Raw genomic sequence first — 15,524 nt, forward strand, 5'->3', positions numbered from 1 at the left:
TCTGCCTTATATGGGCATGGAGCCTTCCCAGTGCTCGCCAGCGGCTCCCAGTCCCTCCCAGTTTCATCCCAGTCCCCCCCAGTCCCTCCCAGTTTGATCCCAGTCCCTCCCAGTTTGTCCCAGTCCCTCCCAGTTTGATCCCAGTCCCTCCCAGTTTGATCCCAGTCCCTCCCAGTTTGATCCGAGTCCCTCCTAGTCCCTCCCAGTTTGATCCCAGTCCCTCCTAGTCCCTCCCAGTTTGATCCCAGTCCTCCCCAGTCCCTCCCAGTTTGATCCCAGTCCCTCCCAGTCCCTTCCAGTTTGATCCCAGTTTGTCCCAGTCCCCCCCAGTCCCTCCCAGTTTGATCCCAGTCCCTCCCAGTTTGATCCCAGTTTGTCCCAGTCCCCCCCAGTCCCTCCCAGTTTGTCCCAGTCCCTCCCAGTTTGATCCCTGTCCCTCCCAGTTTGATCTCAGCCCACCCCAGTCCCCCCCAGTTTGTCTCAGTCCTTCCCAGTTTGATCGTAGTCCCTCCCAGTTTGATCCCAGTCCCTCCCAGTTTCATCCCAGTCCCTCCCAGTTTCATCCCAGTCCCTCCCAGTCCCTCCCAGTTTGATCCCAGTCCTTCCCAGTTTGTCCCAGTCCCTCCCAGTTTGATCCCAGTCCCTCCCAGTCCCTCCCAGTCCCTCCCAGTTTGATCCCAGTCCCTCCCAGTCCCTCCCAGTCCCTCCCAGTTTGATCCCAGTCCCTCTCAGTCCCTCCCAGTTTGATCCCAGTCCCTCCCAGTTTGATCCCAGTCCCTCCCAGTCTGTCCCAGTCCCTCCCAGTCCATTTTGCACCGATTCCGATTGGTTTATTCGCTGTTGGCGCCCCCTGGCGGCGCGCCATTAATGCTACCCTGGCCCCGCCCCTCTCGTGGGCGGAGCCTCTGAGGGGCCGCGGGGCGGGGCCTCCCCGTCGCCGCCTCTGATTGGTCCCTGCTCTGCTGCTGGGCGGAGCTTCCCTGCGCACCCATCAATGTGCCGGAAAGCCCCGCCCCTTCCAGCCTATTGGCTGCGGATGCGGAAGTGGGCGGGGCTTCGGAGGAACTGCCTGAAAAAGGGGGCGGGGCCAGAGAAACCAAAATTGGGTTTTTTTTTCCCAGCCGGGAGCCCCAAAATTGGGGAATTTCACCCCAAAATTGGGGAATTTCCCCCCAGAACCCCCCAAAATCCTCCCCAGGACCCCAAAATTTGGGAATATCCCCCCAAAATTTGGGAATTTTTCCCCCCAGGGCCCCAAAATTTGGGAATTTTACCCCCAGGGTCCCAAAATTTGGGGATTTTCCCCCCAGGACCCCCAAAATTTTGGGAATTTCCCTCCCAGGACCCCCCAAAATTTGGGAATTTTCCCCCAAAATTTGAGAAATTTTCCCCCCAAATATGGGAAATCCCACCCAGGACCCCCCAAAACCCCTCAGGGAACCCAAAATTTGGGATTTTCACCCCAAAATTTGGGAATTTCCCCCCCAGGACCCCCCAAAATCCCCCCAGGCCCCCCAAATTTGGGATTTTTACCCCAAAATTTGGGAATTCCCACCAAGGACTCCCCCAAATTTGGGAATTTTCACCCTGGATCCCCCAAATTTTCCCCAAGGACCTCAAAATTTGGGAATTTTCCCCCCCCAAAATTTGGGAATTTTCACCCAGGACCCCCCAAAATTTGTGAATTTTCCCCCCAAAATTTGGGAATTTTCCCCCCAAAATTTGGGAATTCCCAGCCAGGACCCCCCCCCCCAACCCGGGGTCTCACCGTGGGGGGGGTCCCGGGGGGATTTTGGGGGGTCCTGGGGGGGTCTCGAGGCTTTTCCCCGCAGGATGTCGATCACCTGGGGGGAGGGGCGGGCTCAGAGACACCCAAATCCTCCAAATTTCACCCCAAATTTAACCCCAAACCCCCAAAATCCCCCAAATTTCAACCAAAATTCCCCCAAATCCGCAAAATTTAAACCCAAATCCCCCAATTTTAACCCAAAATCCAAAAAAAAACTCCCAAATTGAACCCCAAAACCTTAAAATCTACAAAATTTAACCCCAAATCCCCCAAATTTCACCCAAAATTCCCCAAATTTAACCCAAAATTTCACCCAAAATCCCAAAATTTCAACCAAAATTCCCCCAAATCCTCAAAATTTAACCCCAAAATCCCCCAATTTTAACCCAAAATCCAAAAAAAATCCCCCAAATTGAACCCCAAAACCTTAAAATCTACAAAATTTAACCCCAAATCCCCAAAATTCCCCAAATTTAACCCAAATTTTCACCCAAAATCCCAAAATTTCAACCAAAATTCCCCCAATCCTCAAAATTTAACCCCCAAATCCCCCAATTTTAACCCAAAATCCAAAAAAAATCCCCCAAATTGAACCCCAAATCCTTAAAATCTACAAAATTTAACCCCAAATCCCCAAAATCCCCCAAATTTACCCCCAAATTTAACCCAAAATTTCACCCAAAATCCCAAAATTTCAACCAAAATTCCCCCAAATCCTCAAAATTTAACCCCAAAATCCCCCAATTTTAACCCAAAATCCAAAAAAAATCCCCCAAATTGAACCCCAAATCCTTAAAATCTACAAAATTTAACCCCAAATCCCCCAAATTTCCCCCAAAATTCCCCCAAATCCTCAACATTTAACCCCAAATCCCCCAAATTTCACCCAAAATTCCCCCAAATCCTCAAAATTTAACCCCCAAAATCCCCCAATTTTAACCAAAATCCAAAAAAAATCCCCCAAATTGAACCCCAAATCCTTAAAATCTACAAAATTTGACCCCAAATCCCCAAAATCCCCCAAATTTACCCCCAAACCCCCAAATTTAACCCAAAATTTCACCCAAAATCCCAAAATTTCAACCAAAATTCCCCCAAATCCTCAAAATTTAACCCCCAAATCCCCCAATTTTAACCCAAAATCAAAAAAAAACCCAAATTGAACCCCAAATCCTTAAAATCTACAAAATTTGACCCCAAATCCCCCAAATCCCCCAAATTTAACCCAAAATTTCACCCAAAATCCCAAAATTTCAACCAAAATTCCCCCAAATCCTCAACATCTATCCCCCAAATCCCCCAAATCCAACCCAAAATCCAAAAAAAAACCCCAAATTGAACCCCAAAACCTTAAAATCTACAAAATTTGACCCCAAATCCCCCAAATTTCACCCAAAATTCCCCCAAATCCTCAAAATTTAACCCAAAATCCCCCAATTTTAACCCAAAATCCAAAAAAAATCCCCCAAATTGAACCCCAAATCCGTAAAATCTACAAAATTTGACCCCAAATCCCCCAAATTTCACCCAAAATTCCCCAAATTTAACCCAAAATTTCACTCAAAATCCCAAAATTTCAACCAAAATTCCCCCAAATCCTCAAAATTTAACACCAAAATCCCCCAATTTTAACCCAGAATCCAAAAAAAATCCCCCAAATTGAACCCCAAATCCTTAAAATCTACAAAATTTAACCCCAAATCCCCAAAATCCCCCAAATTTAACCCAAAATTTCACCTAAAATCCCAAAATTTCAACCAAAATTCCCCCAAATCCTCAAAATTTAACCCCCAAATCCCTCAATGTTAACCCAAAATCCAAAAAAAATCCCCCAAATTGAACCCCAAAACCTTAAAATGTACAAAATTTAACCCCAAATCCCCCAAATTTCAACCAAAATTCCCCAAAATCCTCAAAATTTAACCCCAAAATCCCCCAATTTTAACCCAGAATCCAAAAAAATCCACCAAATTGAACCCCAAATCCTTAAAATCTACAAAATTTAACCCCAAATCCCCAAAATCCCCCAAATTTCACGCAAAATCCCCCAAATTTAACCCAAAATTTCACCCAAAATCCCAAAATTTCAACCAAAATTCCCCCAAATCCTCAAAATTTAACCCCCAAATCCCCCAATTTTAACCCAAAATCCAAAAAAAATCCCCCAAATTGAACCCCAAATCCTTAAAATCTACAAAATTTGACCCCAAATCCCCAAAATCCCCCAAATTTCACACAAAATTCTCCAAATTTAACCCAAAATTTCACCCAAAATCCCAAAATTTCAACCAAAATTCCCCCAAATCCTCAAAATTTAACCCCAAAATCCCCCAATTTTAACCCAAAATCCAAAAAAAATCCCCCAAATTGAACCCCAAAACCTTAAAATCTACAAAATTTAACCCCAAATCCCCAAAATCCCCCAAATTTCACACAAAATTCTCCAAATTTAACCCAAAATTTCACCCAAAATCCCAAAATTTCAACCAAAATTCCCCCAAATCCTCAAAATTTAACCCCAAAATCCCCCAATTTTAACCCAAAATCCAAAAAAAATCCCCCAAATTGAACCCCAAAACCTTAAAATCTACAAAATTTAACCCCAAATCCCCAAAATCCCCCAAATTTCACCCCCAAACCCCCAAATTTAAACCAAAATTTCACCCAAAATCCCAAAATTTCAACCAAAATTCCCCAAATCCTCAAAATTTAACCCCAAAATCCCCCAATTTTAACCCAGAATCCCAAAAAATCCCCCAAATTGAACCCCAAAACCTTAAAATCTACAAAATTTAACCCCAAATCCCCAAAATCCCCCAAATTTCACCCAAAATCCCCCAAATTTAACCCAGAATTTCACCCAAAATCCCAAAATTTCAACCAAAATTCCCCCAAATCCTCAAAATTTAACCCCAAATCCCCCAAATTTCACCCAAAATTCCCCCAAATCCTCAAAATGTAACCCCCAAATCCCCCAATTTTAACCCAAAATCAAAAAAAAATCCCCCAAATTGAACCCCAAAACCTTAAAATCTACAAAATTTGACCCAAAATCCCCAAAATTTCACCCAAAATACCCCAAATCCTCAAAATTTAACCCCCAAATCCCCCAATTTTAACCCAGAATCCAAAAAAAATCCCCCAAATTGAACCCCAAATCCTTAAAATCTACAAAATTTAACCCCAAATCCCCCAAATTTCACCCAAAATTCCCCAAATTTAACCCAAAATTTCACCCAAAATCCCAAAATTTCAACCAAAATTCCCCCAAATCCTCAAAATTTAACCTCAAAATCCCCCAATTTTAACCCAGAATCCAAAAAAAATCCCCCGAATTGAACCCCAAATCCTTAAAATCTACAAAATTTAACCCCAAATCCCCAAAACCCCCCAAATTTCACACAAAATTTCACCCAAAATCCCAAAATTTCAACCAAAATTCCCACAAATCCTCAAAATTTAACCCCAAAATCCCCCAAATTTAACCCAAAATCCAAAAAAATCCCCCAAATTGAACCCCAAATCCTTAAAATCTACAAAATTTAACCCCAAATCCCCAAAATCCCCCAAATTTCACACAAAATTCTCCAAATTTAACCCAAAATTTCACCCAAAATCCCAAAATTTCAACCAAAATTCCCCCAAATCCTCAAAATTTAACCCCAAAATCCCCCAATTTTAACCCAAAATCCAAAAAAAATCCCCCAAATTGAACCCCAAAACCTTAAAATCTACAAAATTTAACCCCAAATCCCCAAAATCCCCCAAATTTACCCCCAAATTTAACCCAAAATTTCACCCAAAATCCCAAAATTTCAACCAAAATTCCCCCAAATCCTCAAATTTAACCCCCAAATCCCCCAATTTCAACCCAAAATCCAAAAAAAATCCCCCAAATTGAACCCCAAATCCTTAAAATCTACAAAATTTTACCCCAAATCCCCAAAATCCCCCAAATTTCACCCAAAATTCCCCAAATTTAACCCAGAATTTCACCCAAAATCCCCAATATTGAACCCCAAATTCACCAAAATCCTCAAAATTTAACCCCAAAATCCCCCAATTTTAACCCAAAATAAAAAAAAATCCCCCAAATTGAACCCTAAATCCTTAAAATCTACAAAATTTAACCCCAAATCCCCCAAATTTCCCCCAAAATTCCCCCAAATCCTCAAAATTTAACCCCAAATCCCCAAAATTCCCCAAATTTAACCCAAAATTTCACCCAAAATCCCAAAATTTCAACCAAAATTCCCCAAATCCTCAAAATTAAACCCCCAAATCCCCCAATTTTAACCCAAAATAAAAAAAAAATCCCCCAAATTGAACCCCAAATCCTCAAAATCTACAAAATTTTACCCCAAATCCCCCAAATCCCCCAAATTTACCCCCAAACCCCCAAATTTAACCCAAAATTTCACCCAAAATCCCAAAATTTCAACCAAAATTCCCCCAAATCCTCAAAATGTAAACCCAAAATCCCCCAATTTTAACCCAAAATCCAAAAAAATCCCCCAAATTGAACGTCAAAACCTTAAAATCTACAAAATTTAACCCCAAATCCCCAAAATCCCCCAAATTTCACCCAAAATTCCCCAAATTTAACCCAGAATTTCACCCAAAATCCCCAAATTGAACCCCAAATCCACCAAAATCCTCAAAATTTAACCCAAAATCCTCAAAATTTAACCCCAAATCCCCCAAATCCAACCCAAATTTTAAAAAAAATCCCCAAATTTAACACAAAATTCCCCAAAATTGACCCAAAATTCCCCAAAATCCTCAAAATTTAACCCCAAAACCCAAAAATTGACCCAAAATTCCCCAAAATACTCAAAATTTAACCCCGAAATGCCCCAAATTTAACCCAAAATTGAACCCAAACTCCCCAAATTGAACCCCAAATTCACCAAAATCCCCAAAATTTAACCCCAAATCCCCAAATTTAACCCAAAATCCTCAAAATCCCCCCAAAATTTCACCCCAAATCTCCCAAATTTAACCCAAAATCGCCCAAATTTAACCCAAAATTCCGCCATAAAAATTCACTTTAATTCCCAAAAAATCCCCCCAAAAATCTCGTTGGAACCCCCCCAAATCAGCCCAAAACTGCTCCAAATTTATTCCAAATTTCTCACCTGTCTCACCTGTCTCACCTGGACTCACCTGGGCGGGATCCTTGTGCAGGTTCCTGAGCACAAATCCCCAAAAATCCCCCAAAAATCCCCAAAAAATCCCAAAAATCCCAAAAAAAATCCCCAAAATTCCCCAAAAAAATCCCAAAAAACCCCCCAAAAAATCCCCCAAAAATCCCCAAAAAATCCAAAAAAAATCCCAAAAAAATCCCCAAAAAAATCCCCAAAATTCCCCGAAAAAATCCCCCAAATTCCCCGAAAAAATCCCAAAAAACCCCCCCAAAAATCCCCCAAAAATCCCCAAAATATCCTAAAAAAAATCCCAAAAAATCCCCAAAAAAAACCCAAAAAAATTCTCAAAAAATCTTCAAAAAATTCCAAAAAAATTAAAAAAAAAAAAAATCCCCAAAAAATACCCAAAAAATCCTCAAAAAATCCCCAAAAATCCCAAAAAAATCCCTAAAAATCCTCAAAAAAATCCTCAAAAAATCCTCAAAAAATCCCGAAAAAATCCTCAAAAAATCCTTCAAAAATTCCAAAAAATCCCCAAAAAACCCTCAAAAAATCCCCAAAAAATCCTCAGAAAATCCCCAAAAAATCCTCAAAAAATCCTCAAAAAATCCCCAAAAAATCCTAAAAAAATCCTCAAAAAATCCCCAAAAAATCCTAAAAAAAATCCCAAAAAATCTTTAAAAATCCTCAAAAATCCCCAAAAAATGCTCAAAAAATCCCAAAAAAATCCTCTAAAAATCCTCAAAAAAAATCCCAAATAATCCCCAAAAGTTCCTCAAAAATTCCCCAAAAAATACCAAAAAAATCCTAAAAAAAATCCTCAAAAATCCTAAAAAATCCCAAAAAATCCCCAAAAAATTCCCCAAAAAATCCTCAAAAAATCCCCCAAAAAATCCTCAAAAAAACCCCAAAAATCCCCAAAAATGCCCAAAAATTCCCTTTAAACCCCAGAGATCGCCCCAAACCTGCTCCAAAGGTATCCCCCGTGTCTCACCTGTCCCCCCTGGACTCACCTGGGCGCTGGCGGCCACGCCTGCGGCGGTGTCGTTGTGCAGGTTCCAGACCCCAAATACCCCAAAAAATCCCCAAATAATCCCCAAAAAATCCTCAAAAAATCCCTCAAAAAATCCAGAAAAAATCCTGAAAAAATCCCCAAAAAATCCCCCCAAAATCATCAAAAAATCCTAAAAAATCATCTAAAAATCCCAAAAAAATCCTAAAAAAATTCTCAAAAAATTCTCAAAAAATCCCCTAAAAATCCCCAAAAATTCCCAAAAAAATCCTCAAAAATCCCCAAAAAATGCTCAAAAAATCCCAAAAAAATCACAAAAAATCCCCAAAAAATCCCTAAAAATCCTCAAAAAAATTCTCAAAAAATCCTTCAAAAATTCCAAAAAATCCCCAAAAAATCCCCAAAAAATCCCCAAGAAATCCTCAAAAAATCCCAAAAAATCCCCCAAAAATCCCAAAAAAATCCTCAAAAAATCCTCAAAAAATCCTGAAAAAATCCTGAAAAAATCCCCAAAAAATTCCCAAAAAATCCTCAAAAAATTCCAAAAAATCCTCAAAAAATCCCCAAAAAATGCTCAAAAAATCCCAAAAAATTCTCAAAAACGCCTCAAAAAACCTCAAAAAAATCCCCAAAAAAATCCCTAAAAATCCTCAAAAAATCCTGAAAAAATCCTGAAAAAATCCCCAAAAAATTCCCAAAAAATCCTCAAAAAATTCCAAAAAATCCTCAAAAAATCCCCAAAAAATGCTCAAAAAATCCCAAAAAATTCTCAAAAACGCCTCAAAAAACCTCAAAAAAATCCCCAAAAAAATCCCTAAAAATCCTCAAAAAATCCCAAAAAAATCCTTAAAAAACCCCCAAAAAATCCTCAAAAAATCCCCAAAAATCCCCAAAAATTCCCTTTAAACCCCAGAAATCGCCCCGAACCTGCTCCAAAGGTATCCCCCGTGTCTCACCTGTCCCCCCTGGACTCACCTGTCCCCCCTGGACTCACCTGTCCCCCCTGGACTCACCTGGGCGCTGGCGGCCACGCCTGCGGCGGTGTCGTTGTGCAGGTTCCACACCCCAAATACCCCAAAAAAATCCTCAAAAAATCCCCAAAAATATCCTCAAAAAATCCCCAAAAAATCCCCAAAAAATCTTCAAAAAATCCCCAAAAAATCTTCAAAAAATTAACAATAATTCCTCAAAAAATCCCCAAAAAATCCTCAAAAAATCCCCAAAAAATCCACAAAAATCCCCAAAAAAACCCCCAAAAAATCCCCAAAAAAATCCCAAAAAAATCCTCAAAAAATCCTCAAAAAATCCCCAAAAAATCCTCAAAAATCCTCAAAAAATCCTCAAAAAATCCTGAAAAAATCCTGAAAAAATCCTAAAAAAAATCCCCAAAAAATCCCCAAAAATCCTCAAAAAATCCTCAAAAAATCCTCAAAAAATCCCAAAAAAATCCTCAAAAAATGCTCAAAAAATCCCTAAAAAACCCCATAAAATCCTCAAAAATCCCAAAAAATCCTCAAAAAATCCCCCAAAAATCCTTAAAAAAACCCCAAAAAATCCTCAAAAAAATCCTCAAAAATCCCAAAAAAATCCCAAAAAATCCTTCAAAAATTCCAAAAAATCCCTAAAAAAATCCTCAAAAAATGCTCAAAAAATCCCCAAAAAACCCCATAAAATCCTCAAAAAATCCCCAAAAAATCCTCAAAAAATCCCCCAAAAAATGCTCAAAAAATCCTCCAAAAATCCTCAAAAAATCCCCAAAAAATCCCCAAAAATCCCCAAAAAATTTCCAAAAAAACCCCAAAAATTCCCAAAAATTCCCTTTAGACCCCAGAGATCGCCCCAAACCTGCTCCAAACGTATCCCCCGTGTGTCACCTGTCCCCCCTGGACTCACCTGGGCGCTGGCGGCCACGCCTGCGGCGGTGTCGTTGTGCAGGTTCCAGACCCCGAATACCCCAAAAAATCCGCAAAAAATCCCCAAAAAATCCCCAAAAAATCCTGAAAAAATCCTCAAAAAATCCTCAAAAAATCCTCAAAAAATCCCTAAAAAATTTGAAAATAATTCCCAAAAAATCCCAAAAAATCCTCAAAAAATCCTCAAAAAATCCCCCAAAAATCCCCAAGAAATCCTCAAGAAATCCTCAAAAAATCCCAAAAAAATCCCAAAAAAATCCTCTAAAAATCCCCAAAAATCCTCAAAACATCCTCAAAAAATCCTCAAAAAATCCCAAAAAATCCCCCAAAAAATCCTTCAAAAATTCCAAAAAATCCCCAAAAAATCCTCAAAAATTCCTCAAAAAATCCTCAAAAAAGCCCCAAAAAATCCCCAAAAAAATCCTTCAAAAATTCCAAAAAAATCCCCAAAAAATCCCCAAAAAATCCTCAAAAAATCCTCTAAAAAATAAAAAAAATCCTCAAAAAATCCCCAAAAAATCTCCAAAAAATCCTCAAAAAATCCTAAAAAAATCCTCAAAAAATGCTCAAAAACTCCTCAAAAAATCCCCAAAAAATCCTAAAAAAATCCCCAAAAAATCCTTCAAAAATTCCAAAAAAATCCCCAAAAAATCCTCAAAAATCCTCAAAAAATCCTCAAAAAAATAAAAAAAAATCCTCAAGAACTCCTCAAAAAATCCTCAAAAAATCCTCAAAAAATCCCCAAAAAATCCTCAAAAAATGCTCAAAAAAACCCCCAAAAAATCCCCAAAAAATCCCCAAAAATCCCCAAAAAATCCCCCAAAAATCCCCAAAAAATCCTCAAAAAATCCTCAAAAAATCCAGAAAAAATTGAAAATAATTCCCAAAAAATCCCCAAAAATCCTCAAAAAATCCTCAAAAAAATCCTCAAAAAATCCTCAAAAAATCCCCAAAAAATCCTCAAAAAATCCTCAAAAAATCCCCAAAAAATCCCTAAAAATCTTCAAAAAATCCTCAAAAAATCACCCAAAAAATCCTCAAAAAATCCTCATAAAATCCCCAAAAAATCCCCAAAAATTCCCAAAAATTCCCTTTAAACCCCAGAGATCGCCCCAAACCTGCTCCAAAGGTATCCCCCGTGTCTCACCTGTCCCCCCTGGACTCACCTGGGCGCTGGCGGCCACGCCTGCGGCGGTGTCGTTGTGCAGGATCCAGACCCCAAATACCCAAAAAAAATCCTCAAAAAGTTCCCAAAATATCCTCAAAAAATCCCCAAAAAATCCCAAAAAAATCCTCAAAAAATCCCCAAAAAATTCCCAAAATATCATCAAAAAATCCCCAAAAAATCATCAAAAAATCCCCAAAAAATCCCCAAAAAATCCTCAAAAAATCCCCAAAAAATCCCTAAAAAATCCTCAAAAAATCCCTAAAAAATCCTCAAAAAATCCCGAAAAAATTGAAAATAATTCCCAAAAAATTAAAAAAAAAATCCCCAAAAAATCCGAAAAAATCCTCAAAAAATCCCCAAAAAATCCCAAAAAAAGCCCCAAAAAATCCTCAAAAAATCCCAAAAAAATCCTCAAAAACTCCCCAAAAAATCCTCCAAAAATCCCAAAAAACGCCCCAAAAAATCCCTAAAAATCCTCAAAAAATCCCCAAAAAATCCCCAAAAAATCCCCAAAAAATCCTCAAAAAATCCCCAAAAAATCCTCAAAAAATCCCCAAAAAATCCCCAAAAAATCCTCAAAAAATCCCCAAAAAATCCCCAAAAAATCCTCAAAAATTCCCCAAAAAATCCTCAAAAAATCCCCAAAAAATCCCCAAAAATCCCCCAAAAATTCCCTTTAAACCCCAGAGATCGCCCCAAACCTGCTCCAAAGGTATCCCCCGTGTGTCACCTGTCCCCCCGTGTCTCACCTGTCCCCCCTGGACTCACCTGGGCGCTGGCGGCCACGCCTGCGGCGGTGTCGTTGTGCAGGTTCCAGACCCCAAATACCCCAAAAAAATCCTCAAAAAATCCTCAAAAATATCCTCAAAATCCCCAAAAAATCCCAAAAAAATTCTTCAAAATATCCTCAAAAAATCCCCAAAAAATCCCTAAAAAAATCCTCAAAAAATCCTCCAAAAACCCCTAAAAAATCCTCAAATCTCCTCAAAAAATCCTCAAAAAATCCCCAAAAAATTGAAAATAATTCCCAAAAAATTCCTCAAAAAATCCCCAAAAAATCCCCAAAAAATCCTCAAAAAATCCTCAAAAAATCCCCAAAAAATCCCCAAAAAATCCTCAAAAAATCCTCAAAAAAATAAAAAAAAAATCCTCAAAAAATCCTCAAAGTCCTCAAAAAATCCCAAAAAAATCCTCAAAAAATCCTCAAAAAATCCCAAAAAATCCTCAAAAAATTCTCAAAAAATCCTTCAAAAATTCCAAAAAATCCTCAAAAAATCCCAAAAAATTCTCAAAAAATCCTCAAAAAATCCCCAAAAAATCCTAAAAAAATCCTCAAAAAATCCTTAAAAAATCCCCCAAAAATCCCCCAAAAAATCCTCAAAAAATCTCAAAAAATCCCCAAAAACTCCCCAAAAAATCCTCAAAAAATCCCCCAAAAAATCCTCAAAAAACCCCCAAAAATCCTCAAAAAAATCCCAAAAAATCGTTAAAAAATCCCAAAAAATCCTAAAAAAAATCCCGTAAAATTCTCAAAAAAAACCCCAAAAAATCCTCAAAAAATCCTCAAAAAATCCCAAAAAAATCCTCAAAAAATCCCAAAAAAATCCTTAAAAAAGCCCCAAAAAATCCTCAAAAAAACCCCAAAAATCCCCAAAAAATTCCCTTTAAACCCTAGAGATCGCCCCGAACCTGCTCCAAATGTATCCCCCGTGTCTCACCTGTCCCCCCTGGACTCACCTGGGCGCTGGCGGCCACGCCTGCGGCGGTGTCGTTGTGCAGGTTCCAGACCCCAAATACCCCAAAAAAATCCCCAAAAATCCTCAAAAAAAATCCTCAAAAAATCCAAAAAAATAATCTAAAAATCCTCAAAAAATCCCCCAAAAATTCCCAAAAAATCCTCAAAAATCCTCAAAAAATCCCCAAAAAATCCCCAAAAAATCCTCAAAAAATCCTCAAAAAATCCCCAAAAAATCCCCAAAAAATGCTCAAAAAATCCTCCAAAAATCCCCAAAAAATCCTCAAAAAATCCTCAAAAAATCCCTAAAAATCCTCAAAAAAATCCTCAAAAAATCCCCAAGAAATCCCCAAAAAATCCCAAAAAATCCCTAAAAATCCTCAAAAAAATTCTCAAAAAATCCCCAAAAAATTCTCAAAAAACCCTCAAAAAATCACCAAAAACTCCTCAAAAAATCCTCCAAAAATCCCAAAAATCCCAAAAAAATCCCCAAAAAAATCCCAAAAAAAACCCCAAAAATCCTCAAAAAATTCCCAAAAATCCCCAAAAATTCCCTTTAAACCCCAGAGATCGCCCCAAACCTGCTCCAAACGTATCCCCCGTGTCTCACCTGTCCCCCCTGGACTCACCTGGGCGCTGGCGGCCACGCCTGCGGCGGTGTCGTTGTGCAGGTTCCAGACCCCAAATACCCCAAAAAATCCGCAAAAAATCCTCAAAAAAAAATCCTCAAAAAATCCAAAAAAATAATCTAAAAATCCTCAAAAAATCCCCAAAAATTTCCCAAAAAATCCTCAAAAAATCCCCAAAAATCCTCAAAAAATCCTCAAAAAATTCTCAAAAAATCCCCAAAAAATCCCAAAAAATTCCCAAAAAAATCCTCAAAAAATCCTCAAAAAATCCCCAAAAAATCCCAAAAAAATCCTCAAAAAATCCCCAAAAAATCCCCAAAAATCCCCCAAAAATTCCCTTTAAACCCCAGAGATCGCCCCAAACCTGCTCCAAAGGTATCCCCCGTGTGTCACCTGTCCCCCCGTGTCTCACCTGTCCCCCCTGGACTCACCTGGGCGCTGGCGGCCACGCCTGCGGCGGTGTCGTTGTGCAGGTTCCAGACCCCAAATACCCCAAAAAAATCCTCAAAAAATCCTCAAAAATATCCTCAAAATCCCCAAAAAATCCCAAAAAAATTCTTCAAAATATCCTCAAAAAATCCCCAAAAAATCCCTAAAAAAATCCTCAAAAAATCCTCCAAAAACCCCTAAAAAATCCTCAAATCTCCTCAAAAAATCCTCAAAAAATCCCCAAAAAATTGAAAATAATTCCCAAAAAATTCCTCAAAAAATCCCCAAAAAATCCCCAAAAAATCCTCAAAAAATCCTCAAAAAATCCCCAAAAAATCCCCAAAAAATCCTCAAAAAATCCTCAAAAAAATAAAAAAAAAATCCTCAAAAAATCCTCAAAGTCCTCAAAAAATCCCAAAAAAATCCTCAAAAAATCCTCAAAAAATCCCAAAAAATCCTCAAAAAATTCTCAAAAAATCCTTCAAAAATTCCAAAAAATCCTCAAAAAATCCCAAAAAATTCTCAAAAAATCCTCAAAAAATCCCCAAAAAATCCTAAAAAAATCCTCAAAAAATCCTTAAAAAATCCCCCAAAAATCCCCCAAAAAATCCTCAAAAAATCTCAAAAAATCCCCAAAAACTCCCCAAAAAATCCTCAAAAAATCCCCCAAAAAATCCTCAAAAAACCCCCAAAAATCCTCAAAAAAATCCCAAAAAATCGTTAAAAAATCCCAAAAAATCCTAAAAAAAATCCCGTAAAATTCTCAAAAAAAACCCCAAAAAATCCTCAAAAAATCCTCAAAAAATCCCAAAAAAATCCTCAAAAAATCCCAAAAAAATCCTTAAAAAAGCCCCAAAAAATCCTCAAAAAAACCCCAAAAATCCCCAAAAAATTCCCTTTAAACCCTAGAGATCGCCCCGAACCTGCTCCAAATGTATCCCCCGTGTCTCACCTGTCCCCCCTGGACTCACCTGGGCGCTGGCGGCCACGCCTGCGGCGGTGTCGTTGTGCAGGTTCCAGACCCCAAATACCCCAAAAAAATCCCCAAAAATCCTCAAAAAAAATCCTCAAAAATCCAAAAAAATAATCTAAAAATCCTCAAAAAATCCCCCAAAAATTCCCAAAAAATCCTCAAAAAATCCTCAAAAAATCCTCAAAAAATCCCCAAAAATTCCCAAAAAAATCCTCAAAAAATCCTCAAAAAATCCCTAAAAAAATCCTCAAAAAATTCCAAAAAATCCCCAAAAAATCCTCAAAAAATCCCCAAAAAATCCCCAAAAAATCCTCAAAAAATCCTCAAAAATCCTCAAAAAATCCCCAAAAAATCCTCAAAAAATCCCTAAAAATCTTCAAAAAATCCCCAAAAAATTCCCAAAAAATCCTCAAAAAATCCCAAAAAAATCCCCAAAAACTCCTCAAAAAAATCCTCCAAAAATCCCAAAAAAATCCCCAAAAAATCCCCAAAAAATCCCCAAAAAATCCTCAAAAAATCCCCAAAAAATCCCCTAAAAATCCTCAAAAAATCCCCAAAAAATCCTCAAAAAATCCCCAAAAAATCCCCAAAAATCACCAAAAAATCCCCAAAAAATCCCCAAAAATTCCCTTTAGTCCCCAGAAATCACTCCAAACCTGCTCCAAAGGTATCCCCCGTGTCTCACCTGTCCCCCCTGGACTCACCTGGGCGCTTGCGGCCACGCCTGCG

Source organism: Haemorhous mexicanus, chromosome 39 (genome assembly GCF_027477595.1).
Source record: "Haemorhous mexicanus isolate bHaeMex1 chromosome 39, bHaeMex1.pri, whole genome shotgun sequence".
Taxonomy (NCBI): Eukaryota; Metazoa; Chordata; class Aves; order Passeriformes; family Fringillidae; genus Haemorhous; species Haemorhous mexicanus.